The sequence below is a fragment of the Dendropsophus ebraccatus genome, chromosome 7 (genome assembly GCF_027789765.1).
Source record: "Dendropsophus ebraccatus isolate aDenEbr1 chromosome 7, aDenEbr1.pat, whole genome shotgun sequence".
NCBI classification, from domain to species: domain Eukaryota; kingdom Metazoa; phylum Chordata; class Amphibia; order Anura; family Hylidae; genus Dendropsophus; species Dendropsophus ebraccatus.
Genome location: NC_091460.1, coordinates 71,717,677 through 71,731,169, shown reverse-complemented (window position 1 = coordinate 71,731,169; position 13,493 = coordinate 71,717,677). Strand labels below are relative to the sequence as shown.

Genomic DNA, 13,493 nt, shown 5'->3' with positions numbered 1-13,493 from the left:
GTAGAGACAATTTTAGGATCATTTCTTTATGGGGGCACTGAGGGTTAGTACCTTCTGTGAGACTTCTCATCATTACATTACTGGAAGTAATTGGTATCTATATAGTATCCATACTGCCCCTTTTCATAAGAAGACCGCTCTTTTAGAAGATCACCTTTAACATACATATAAAATCAACTTCCTAATGTTGTATAGACACCCCCTGAAAGAGCACTGACTCATTGAGGTATGGACTACACTAGACCTGTGTACTTGTCCTGTGCTATCTGGGACCAAGGCAGTAGCAGGGGATCCTTTACATCTTATTGCAAGGTGGAGCCTCCTTGGATAGGACTTGTTTTTCCGGCACATCCCAATCAAACTGATTGGAATCTTAGGAATTTAGAGGCCAAGTCAACATCTTTGTTGTAGTCCTGCAACTTCTCCTGAACTTTTTGTACAGCGTGGCCAGGAAGTGTTTGGTAATACTGTTGCTAAAATTCCGTAAACCTGGTCTGCAACTACACTTAGGTAGGTTGTACAAGTAATATCCATGCCAAGATCTAAGGATTCCTAATAGAACATCACACTGTCCCCTCCAGCTTATCTATCTTGAGATGAGATAGATAGATAGATAGATAGATAGATAGATAGATAGATAGATAGATAGATAGGAGATAGATAGATAGATAGATAGATAGATAGATAAATGATAGATAGATAAATGATAGATAGATAGATAGATAGATAGATAGATAGATAGGAGATAGATAGATAGATAGATAGATAGATAGATAGGAGATAGATAGATAAATGATAGATAGATAGATAGAGAATCTGTATCTTGAAGCAGCACTACCGTGTTAGCGTGATGTGGGTGCCTGCAGGTAGCCGAGACCATGACTCCAACTTGGATATTTGTAGAAATTCCCACAGCACTCCAAATTAGCAAAGCAAACGTGATTTATTTCATAGTGAAGCAGCACAACATAGTCAGAAGCAACGTTTCGACGACCTCCGTCGTCTTTATCAAGCGTGATAGATAGATAGATAGATAGATAGATAGATAGATAGATAGATCTATACACTATACACAGTACTTATATCACTATATAGTCATGTATCTATACACTATACACAGTACTTATATCACTATATAGTCATGTATCTATATACTATACACATTACTTATATCACTATATAGTCATGTATCTATATACACTATACACAGTACTTATATTCTGCAGCACACCAGCTTCAGGTGAAAAAAAATGGTATTTATTGCATGTAGCAAAAAACAACAAGGGATGCAACGTTTCTGTCTTTTTCAAGACCGTTATCAAGCATAGTGAGGAGGTGCACATGACTTCCTTAAGTATCAGTATCAATTAGTGACATCATCACTTCATTAGAATATGTAAACAAGTGATTAAAACATAAAATGCATTTAAAATACATAATAACAACCTTTTATATTCGTTGGGATCCCAAGCCAAGGCACTTACTCAGTACAGCACCCGCCATCTGAATTTGGAAGTGCGGCTTTCTCCTACCTCTAGATAGATAGATAGATAGATAGATAGATAGATAGATAGATAAATGATAGATAGATAGATAGATAGATAGATAGGAGATAGATAGATAGATAGATAGATAGATAGATAGATAGATAGGAGATAGATAGGAGATAGATAGATAGATAGATAGATAAATGATAGATAGATAGATAGATAGATAGATTAATAGATAGATAGATAGATAGATAGATAGATGATAGATAGATAGATAGATAGAGAGATAATAGATAGATAGATAGATAGATAGATAGATAGATAGATAGATAGATAGAAAATTGACAGATAGGGAGGGGAAAGAGAGACACAGAGATGATGATAGTTCAGTAGTCTTTTAGATATACTCATGTGTTTTCCTTTCTCCAAATACATGATTAGGGGAATTTTTAATCATTTAATTTTCTGCCATTTTAATAGAGATACATATTTACAGTATTTACCTAAATACATATCTAAATTTGATGTTAGACCAGCCAGGACATATTTCTAATTCTTCATAAGATGCCTTTTTCTTGCAGTCTACAGTATTTTTATAACTTAACATTTTAGCAGTGAAAAAAACTTCTTAGTGTCGGCACCTTGTAAAATGACCATAGCCTACAGTAAATAGGATTATGTGTGGCATGACACTGTGGCAGAGTAAATATCTTCATGGCGTGTCGCCAAGTCCGTCAGAGCTACAATCCATAACTGGACTTAGACAGATGGATCTTCTTAGTCTCAGAAGTAAAACATACTTTTGTCAGAGACAGGCCTAGCCAAAATTCACTTTATATGAATATTCTTATTGCAAACAGACCTTGACAATACGCAACGTAACAATTTTCAAAAGGGAAAGGATTTGGGCTCAGTTTGTTCTGCTTTGCAGATGCTTTCAATATGAGATGATATGAAAAATGCAGCACACCTTTTATGGAATCGTCTGCCATTTGCAAAACCTGTCCAAACAAGCTGTACGCGATATATCAAAGACGAAAATCTATTTGCTTTTTATTTGATCATCCTTTCCTGACACATCTGGTTCAGTTCACCCCTGTTCTGCAGGCCTTTGGGAACAGGCTTTTCCGAATAAGTAAAATGTGCAGACTGGGAGGTGATCTTTGTGACTGTGAAGAGAAAGAGAGGTAACACAATCAATTCATCCAGCTGTAGCGTAGATGCTGAACATGCAAATGAAGGTCACAATGTTTGAGGTGTCCCTGCACCTGGTGGTGGAGAGCTGATACTGCAGCATAATAACATGTATGGGGCTTGCATTATTAGCAGTTCTTGAATGTATTATCAGAAGTATTACTGTTAAGCAGTGGAAGCAGTAGACCAGTGGCAGAAACAGTAAGAAAGTTAAAAATTGTAAGCAAATTATTAGACAGCTTTAAATAAGGACTATGGGGGAAATTTATTGTTGAGTCTAATGGCTGCAATTTTTCTATCTAGTTTGAGCCATTTGTATTTCTCCTTGTGCTTGGCAGATTTATCAAAAAATTTTGCACGTCCTAAAAACATTGTAATGTATTGAAATGTATTCCCCCACTCCGGACCGGACATAGGCCTATGCCAATAGGGGCAAATTTTAATTTATGTGCACATGATAAATAAGGCGCCAATTCTTGATTATGGGAATATTTAGGTAAATTCACAAGTAAGATTGTTTAAAAGAAAAAAGATGTTCATCTAATAATTATTCACACATCAAATACTGGTTAATAAATAACACTTACACCAAAAAATGGGCGCACCCAATACTTATTCAGTGAAAATAGGTGCAAAGCCATTGATAAATGTCTCCCTATGAGTCTGAGTTATTCCAAGATAGCCCATCTCCCTACATGTGTGCTCAGACATAAACCTTACCTAGGAGTGTTGGGTCTTCTTGGGTGGGTTTCTTTTGAGTATAGTGCTGTTGAACATGTGAGTGGTATATAATAGGTATTATTATCATACTTTAAGACATTTCTATAAAGAATTAGGTCAGTTAATAAAGTAGTATACTAGTGAAGTTGCCCCATCAAGATAGCCCTATTATATATATTTGCTGTAGGTTTGGCAGCCTATGGAGAAGATAAGGAAATGACTCCCCTCTATGATGTCTATATGCTGTAATAGGACTCATAGTAGGTTATCCTAATAAGTCAATCAATTTAGGGGGTTATAAAAATACTCCCCTGTCTTGGTCCCCTGCAGCTGCCAGTGTGAGTTTATACAGTCTCCTGTTTGTCACTCTTCTTCCTACTGTACTTCCTAGACAGAATTGTCTCAATCATTGATTGATGTGGGACACTACTGCAGCCAGTGAAATGTTCAGTGGGCAGTTCATATTGAGACAAGTCTATCTCAAAAGGGGGAAGTAGGGGACTAGAAGACTTTACAGTGGGAGCTGTGGGGATCCGAGGTAGGTGAGCATGTGTTTTTTTGTTGTTGTTTGTTTGTTTTTACAGTGCCCCCAGCAAAATATAAAACATTTCATAAGCCTTGATATCTCCTTAAAATAATAAATAATTCAGAAATAGGTGTACTTTGGTAAGATAGAATTGTTTTTCTTTACAAAACTGTTTGTCTTTATTGTTATAGTTTCCCTTGAAGGGAAAAAAAAAAGAAAAACTTTACAAAGTCAAGGATAATTGTCATGAAAAATGCTAAATCAATACTGGCCAATCTATTCCCTGTGCGCCTTACAGATTGAAGTCAATATTGTGATGTATGTCTTTTTTTTTTTTTCTAACATGTCATTCATTTATATGTCACTTCTGTCTGAATCCGATGTTGGTGTGGCAAAAAGGTTTTATCTCATAATCACAGAGTTATCATTGCATACACTTTTTGCATTTAGGAACCTTTAAGTATTGTCGATAGCAGAGGTGTCATAATAAAAAAAAAATCTCTTTAAATAATCCTGTCAACATTTCCACTAAAATTTCACTCAACAGTCGGTAAAATATGCTCTAGTATTGACATTAAGGGTGCACCTTCACACGCACAGGATCCGCAGCAGATCTGCAGCAGATTTGATGGTGCAGATTTGATGCTGTGTTCAGTTATTTAGATGAAATCTGCTGCGGACGTACCCTAAATGAGAAGTCCGGCCAAAAATTCTTAGACTATCTAGGCTATATTTACACTGTGTAAAACAATGTTTCCCAACCTGTGGCTCCTAAACTGTTGGAAAGCAAGCATCATTCTGTGAGATGTAGTTTTGCAACATCTGGACAGCCACAGTTTGAGGAACACTAGTGCAAGAATTAGATGGTTTTCCCCTATTGCTAAAAGACTGCAGCCCTTTTAAAGTGACCTTGCCAGACCACAAATGCAGTCCAATTTACAGGTAGCATGTTATGGAGCAGGCGGAGCTGAGCAGTCCAATATACACTTATATGGGAAAAGTTCCAACCTAGTTTGTCATTTATTCTGGTAAATCTCATTCATTCTGGGCTAATTAGTTCTGTGGGCGGTTGTATTCAGTGATTGACAGATATCTGAATATAATTGTGCATATATAGGAAGCGGTCAATCACTAAGTAGGACCGCCCACTTAATAACACGTTATCCTTGATCCTATTCTATAATATGCCACCTGCATATTGGATAGCAATTGCAGTGTCCCTTTAAGGTTGCTGTCCTCTTTTGACAACTTTTGATTTAAAAGTGACTAACTCTTAGACCAGTGTTGCCCATCATAAGATGAAGAAATTCAGTACTGTATTATAGTAGATTGGTAGTGTTCAGTACTGTCGCTTGTATAGTTTAGTATCATAATTCTCGAAAAAAAGGTTAGTAGCATAATAAATAAAATTATAGTTTATTACCATGTATAATGAACTTAGCAGAAACATGTTGGGTGTACTGTAAACCTCCAAGTCTTGTTGGTAGTAAGACCTCTGGCCTAATAAGCAGCAGATTTCTGCCATGTGCTTGTATAGTGAAGAGATACTTGTTATGACATCTTTACTGTGCTTTACGTCTTAATTCCCTGTTTCAGTGCCACTATACACAACTAAGACATATCTGTTGTGACTATCAGTTTTTTTTTCTGTTGCCAGCTATAATTACATAGGTTGAGACAGACGCCGGAGATAATTCTCCTCATTTGTAGCAAATTAGCAAGGTTATCTTGCAGAGAATTCCTCCCTGAGACAAACGTAGCACCGGACCCACCGGCACTGGGACTAGAAGGTTCACAATGCCACAAATCTTGCATACTAAGTTGATAAGAAAACATAATAGTTTCAAGCCGTTTAGTACTCTGATTGGAAAATATTTTGCTGTTGAAATGCTCACTTTCCTTTATTCTAGCCATCAGAAGCAGTTGGCACAGTACGCTGGAAATCTGCTTTCTAAAAACCGTTGGCAGACAAATTTAACGCATTTGTTCTTTGACACACTAACAAAGAATCTAAAACAGATGGATAGATTGCGAGCTCAAAAATACAGTCGAGTAACTGCAAAAGCAATAGCTGAGTTTTTCCTACTGCCAGTCCCCAAACGCTTGTGACACAAAAGATGTTATTGTGGAGACAAGTGGAAGAGACAGATAAAAAAAAGTCTGCAGACACATAACTGTCAGTGTGACAAAATAACCTCAGAAATCTGGCAAGTTTATGGAACTCTTTAAAAAAAGAAAAAAAAAACTACATTTCTTAATTTTAAAGCTAAAACTTAGAAACAGAGCATCTCTTCATAATTTGCAGCCCAAAGACACAAATGAGTTATGGTGGTGTTTATTATTAATAATATTATTATTAATATTATTTATCATGTTCATATTATTATTCATTAGCCCCCTCCCCTACACACACACACAGACACAAAGTTTAAGAAGTCAATGAAGAGCTTAAAAGTAGTAGACATACCATGACATACCAACCATGACAGCCAAAGGCTATGTTCACATAACGTTTTTTTCTGCTCTGCTTAAAATGATGTCCGTCATTTTGAGTCTAAAATAACGGACGTCATTTACCCGCCTGGCCTCCCTGCGCACTGACGGCTGTTTGTACATTATTCTAGTTTGGGTTACTAATTGCACTTTGGGTGTAGCTTAATTGAAAAGTCCATTGAATTTAATAGTAAAGACGGTCAAAGGGCGATGAAAAAAAACAAAACTGTGTGAACAACTAATAAAAAAGTCCAATGTTTGCAAAAAATGTCCAGAAATAATGTGTATGTTCATTATTTTGACGTCCGCGGTAAGAACGTACATTATTCAATACACTGTGTGCATTGGAGTTCCGTCTTTCCATCGACTTCAATGCATTGCGGCAATAACGGACATTTTTTTAAATATCAAAATCAGCCCCCTTTTCAATATTTTTGACATTGTGTGAACATAGGCTGTATCCATGTTTTCCTGTACTCTCTTCATCCAACTTCTTCAGCCGCCGGTAATCAATTGCTGATAGTTTGGGCTTGGACAAATCTGAACATGCTCCATTTTAAGAAAGAAGCTCTCATTTTTTTCAAAAATAAGTTTTTATTATGAGGTTCTTGAGCAGGGATACATAGCTGTATACAATACGTTTTTTTTTTTTTATAATATAATGTTCTTGAGCAAGGACACATACTGTAGCTGTATATGACACAATGCAGCTGCTGAAGAACCTCTTTTTTATATGAGCACTACATTTCATTCAGTCCTTGGTCAGTACTAGAGGAAGTGATACATGACAGACTCCTTTTGAAAAAGAAAAAAAAAGATACAGTGATCATATAGCACTCCTCATCTTTATAAACATCAGGTCCTGACATCAGAATGTGAAGTTTATACAATACATGTCGGTGGGAACATTTCAATTGATGTATATTATAATAATAATATGAAAAACCAATGAATAAAATATGATTTCATCTCAGTAAGATCTATATAGGGAAAAACCTAATATAAAGAACATACTGTCCATAATAAAACACATACTGTACACTTTTTCCCGTACAACAAATATAGTATATAAAAAAACAACACAGCTTTCACTCTTTGAACTTGTACACATTATATTGATATTGGTGGTGGAATCACGTAAACTTACATCCCTACTCCTATACTCACTGTAAACATGGCAATAGTCTATAGTCTATATACAGTAGTAACACTGGTTTAGGACGCTATATGTTTGCATACACAATGAAGTTACTTCACAGGTAATCCAGGTTAATGTGATGCCCCTTCCCCCCTGATATGTCGCAGATGACAAGTCAGATTAATGGATTGGGGGAGATGTTTTGTATTGATACAATGCTCAGGAATGCGATTTACTGCATTCTATTATGTAAGTTCTGCTGTTATAAAGACTCATATTGATAGGAAATTGCATTTTAAATTAGCATATTCTGTATCTTGGCACAGAATAGTACATACAAATGTTATAAAAATATTTTACTACACCCCACATTTGCTAATCAGTCTTTGTGTGGTACAAACCTTATTCTCTCACTTTTGGTTTACTTGATAGTAGTTTACTATGAACTTTGTGTATAGGGCCTCCTGATTCATCCCAACAGATAATGTCAAGAGATTGGCAGTGTTACATTTCTTTTTGTTTTTCTAGAAATAAGCGAGTGACCTAGACATATTGGCCCAAATGAACTAATACTTTCTAATATCTGGACAGTGCAAACTTAGGCCGCATTACATGGCACGATGAAGAGGAGGAAGTGAGCGCCGACCTGTCTGATCAGCACTCACTTTCTCCTCAATCCCCACTTGCTGCCTGTGCTATTACATGTGCACAGACAGCGAGCGGGGGGGGGGGGGGGGGAGCTGTGGGAGGGGGAGCCATCAATCCAAGGATTGTCATTGAAGAGAGTGGCAATCTGCTGCCACCACTCCTGTTGTGCATGTTAGCAGGCTGTTGCCTTTTGATATGACCTATTACACCAAACGATTATCGGCCTGAATGGCCAGTAGTCAGAAAAATACAGCTGATAATTGCTTGGTGTAATACGGCCCTTAGACAGTCTAGGCAGGTGATTGGCAATCCCCTGCCACATCCCCTACTACTCACAAAGATTGCCATGTAGCAAAGTTGAACATTAGATGAAAGTTTGCTTTATTATATTCTCTAACAGTAAGTCCTGACACAGCCAGAAGGGGCAGCAGAGAGACTATGTCAAGATATAGTAAGGTAGCACAGAGCTACCAGGAAACCTGACAATTTGTAATAATGATAAATGACAAAGTTGGATATCTTTGCATAAGCAGTTCATTTAACACTCCTTTTTATTCTCTGCAGTGCCCCCATTTAAATGGCTAGCTAAAATCTTCTATATCCTAGATTGCTCTATGTTACTATCATAGCTAAACATATATAATTAGTCCTTTTTCGTTGTTTGTTACTAGCTATAGAGACGTACAGATATTATAAATGTAACTTATTAATACCAAATGCTATCCAGCCGGTGTTCTCGCCTCCCTTGCTCATATCACTTGCTTATTCCCAATCACGTTACCATCTGCATGCACACACTTCTTCTTCTTTTTTTTTTTGTTGGCCAGCTGTGCATTTAAAAATGGAGTATTTCCCTGTACAGTCCTATGAGAAGTAACACTGCTGATTACAATAGCCTACACTTTATCAAGGTATGACAGATACAGATGGACATACCAAAGCCCCAAATAGACCTATACACTCCAACAAACAGCGTACACACACAGCGGGAAACTCCAAACAAAAGCTAATTTATGGAAAAATATGTGTTCCTAATCAAAGCCGGGCTCTGCTGGGAACCATATAACACACAGTAATCCGTACATGCAGATGCTTTCATCTTACATTACCAATTTGGTTCCATTCCAAGCACTCTCATCTTACCTTATCACCCTGTGTGAGCCCGCTCACTGCCGGAGTCTCTTGCTTCTACAATGTGGTTCACTGCAGGCCCTTCAGGCAGACACAGGAATTCCTATTCTGATCAGATGTAACACAAAGGACTTACTGACCTGCTCTGAAAGTTAATTTCTACATCTAAAATTGATATGTTGGGCTACAAAAAGAGTAATTAAGCATGAAGTGCGGAGTGACAGGTTTCCTCTCATACATTAAACGCTCAGAATTTACTGTACTGGTTGTGGCAATATCATCACACAGAGGTTATATAGTGGTGAGAGCGCAGATATGACATGTTTGACTGAAAGATGAAAAGAATTGGACATGGTGATAATACTTACACTTTAATTTGACTCTCTTTAACTTTATCTTTCCACTAAATAGCAAGAGCTTAACCAAGTCCTATCCAACAAACTCCTTTACTGGATTTTCTGTTATAATTGTATGTCTCTGTTGCATTTGAATGAATGGATTTACTGTGTACTTGTTTTCGGGATCACATTAGCAGAAAACCAAATAAGTATTGCTTAGATGGTCACTGTCGTTTTAACAAACGTTACATAAATCAATAGTATAAGTGAATGTAAGAAACTTTGCAATACAACTTATCAAAGAAAAATGCTTAATTTTCCCCTAATCAGGCGTCTCCCCTCCTAAGTGTCGGGAACACTTTCCCTCACTCTAAAAAAAAGATCAATTCCATCCTTTCTCTGCGAGACAGACCATGAGATCGCTCAAAAAGCAGGTTACATTCTGCCCATTCAATTCTATAGCGAGGGGAGGTGAAGAATGGAGATGGGAGAGAAAAGAATCAGAAAGAAAGACTACAAAAAGCTTGCTGTGAATATTAGATTTCACCCCAATAACTGATTCGCAGCCTAGAATGCTTAGACTTTAAATGGTCTATAATGTCCTCGATGCTGCTGCTTCTTTGGGTGTTTATAGAGATATAAGGGAGCAGGAACCTCTCTGATGTGTGTGAAGAAGGTGCTCAGCAAAAAAATGCCGTTAGTGAATAATGCCGTTATATTTTATGGGGAAATCAGGTTTTCAACAGAATGTGTAATGTTACGGTCAAAACAAGACCTTAATCAGACTCATGCAGTATATAAGCATGATAACTTTCATTGAGCATCCATGTATTAGTAAGGTAGAGCTGTCATCTTCTTATCCAGTTCTCTTGGTATGGTCAACCTATTAGGTCCTGTCACCATGGAGAAAGTGAATTGCTGTAGGTAGTGTGTGGCGGCTGCTAGACGTGCCAGGCAGGAGTGTGATGTGTTGATGGTGCACTCCTGCCTGTCACAGTTTTTACCTAATAATCAGTTGTCTACAAGCAACGGTTCTATAGAAGAATGACTGTAATGGGCAATATAAACTCAAATGTGTGTGGCTATTTTGCTGAAATTATGACTCACCAATCAACTGTTTAACAATTGTTATGTGAATGGCTAAAAAGATCCATTAAAAGTTCCCTATAGACCCTTTAGCAGACCATAGACTTCTATGTAGGGAAATCCTTTAAATGTGATTTAGCTTACAGAATGTTGTAGACAAAAGTCTGTATTCTACCTAAAGGAAGCTTCAGAGAATCTGTGAGGGGAAAGACCTATCCTTTTGACCATTAGAGTGGGGCTTTGTTAGCTTTAGCACTAAGGGGTATTCCAGGTAAAAACATTATTTAGAATTGTGCTCAGCTTGGTGTAGAAAATAAAAATTCTCTTTTCTCGTGCCATCCTATTTCTCACTGAACTTGTCCAGCTGCAGAGCACATCCTGTTTTCAGGGTTTGCTTAGCCAATCAATAGTATAACTGCGGCCACGGATTAGCTGCGTGGGTAAGTAATACTACTTTGCCAACCCCAAACACAAGTGCTGTAAAGTGGCAGTAAAAAAAGGTATTTTTCCACTTACCTGAACATAATTCTAGATAGAAAAAAAACTAGATAAAAAAAGTTTCCATATAAAAAACAAACAATAAAAAAACGAAGTTTCCCTGTGGTTATAACGTTCACAATCTAAATCAACAGGAGATGTGGTATAAAGCAAGTTTGCAATTTACATTCTTCTTCTTTTTTTTCTTTTTTTTTTGCTTTAAACACAGCTATACTTGTATCCAGGTCCTGTCTCCTGATGGCAGCTTTTTAGACTTTTTAGTGCTTGGTTGAAATAAGACAAAATACATGAAGTCCCGGCCAGTACAATGCGTCCATCAATCACATCACTGGCTTCTTTGTGAGCGCAGATGACCTGGGAAACAGGGGACTTCCTGTGTTTAGGCTCTTTGGGGGAAAAAAAGAGTCAGAACACAGGAAGTTCTGTGTTTTCCATGATAACTAAAAAAATATTTAAATTGCAAACTTGCTTTATTTCACATCTACTGTTGATTTAGATTTTGAAAGTTATAATAACAGCGGCACTTTTTGAGTTTATGTATTGTAATACTGTGCACTGTATGCGCTAAACTGCAATATTAAGTGGTTTAGACTCATTAAAATATTTTAGATTTACACAACTGTTCCCCCTTTCAATGTGTTTCATAGGGCAATGAAGCATCACACTGTATGGAAGCTGTTTCAGTAAAGAAAGATTTTAGGGGCTGGCTTTTTGTAATCCAGGTTCAGAAGATATGGTTGTAGGTGTAGGTGGACAACACATATTGTGACATTTAAAGAGCTGTTTGAACTAAGAATTTGTTAATGTGAAGCAGATAGCTACTGTTCACACTAAAGTGTTAGAGTCTATAGGGATTTGGGCTTTCAATAAACATTCTGATAGGAAATCCTTGAGAAAACTCTCTTGTCTCTGTTGCCATAGCTTGTTCTCTTCACATGTTAGGCGGGTAATTGAGTAACAAAGGTAATAAGGAAAGCTGTGTAACAAGTCCGTTTCAGCTGTATGGTTTCTGACTTGGAACAACCTAAAATTGGCAGGTCCAGTAAGAATAAGATTTAAGATCCCTCAGCTCAGTGAGTTAGGAGAAGCGTTTTCTTTGGTTCCATAGCAAATCCTTTTGAATATTTGCAATAGAGCAAACTTTTCAGAGAGTGTAATATTTGACTGGATTATGGATATCATATATGAAAGGATTTGTCAGTGGATATCATCATTGGTGAGCCCTTCCAAGTTGCATACCACAATGTATGAATTAAAGCCATAAAAGTTACTTTCTGGCAAATGTTACATTTCAGTCTGAATCTCTATTGTATGTGACGCGTGATGATATGTTAAAAACGTTAAGACCTCTGCTAGGAAACAGTGCAACATATAAACAACATAAAAATAAATGTGATTATGGCTTCCTGTACATTGAGCCAAAGGTTTAATATAACTTCTTCATTTACTCCAAGTTTCCAATGTATTTGTTCCAAATCGCAATCCCATCACTGATACAGAGAACTTGCCAGCAAATAAAAAGCAAGCGCGGGCCAGCTCAGCAGAAAACCCTTCAATAGTGCAACAAGTAGACATGTTGTGGGGGAAATGTAACACTGCAATTGTACAGGAAAAGCAGAATTACATTCAGATATTGTTCAACCACTGGAATTATTTCTGGGCAGATGTCTTATGGACGTCTATTAAGAGGCATAATATTACATTCCCTGAAACTTGTGCCATTATTTCCATGGCTTCTCTGTAATCATACACTGTGGTTGTATTTATGGATCTCATCATACAGTAAATATAGTTATTTGTTTACAGTAGCTATACAGAGCGTGATATCAATATTGGGCTCCCCGTGAGGCTTCTATCCATATGTGTCCCTCCTTATGGCTCCTAGTTTATATCTGATCAGAGAAATTACTGTGACAGAGTTCTATGTCTCCATATATCATGTGCAATTCTACAAGGCCGGGATAGACTACTATACTATATACTATATTATACTATACTTTAGAGGCAATACCAAATAGAGACCTTGAGTTGTTTTTCTTGCATGTTTTTGCCTAAAACAAGCAACCCAATGGCCTACATATGGTACAGGTATTGCTTTCTCTGTTTGATATTGTAACATTTTTTATAGGAAAAGGCAGATAATGAAACCATGTTTCTTAAGATATTCACATCAACAAGTCTAACAAGCCTATTACTTGACTAAACTGACAAGTTTATGTCTTTGCTCATTC

General features: G+C 37.0%; 1 protein-coding gene across 13 annotated transcripts in view; it reads left to right on the top strand.

The window, feature by feature from the left end:
* TENM3 (teneurin transmembrane protein 3) overlaps nt 1-13,493 on the top strand; it is a 1,065,662-nt gene that overhangs the window by 867,179 nt on the left and 184,990 nt on the right. The gene's annotated exons all lie outside the window — the stretch shown is intronic.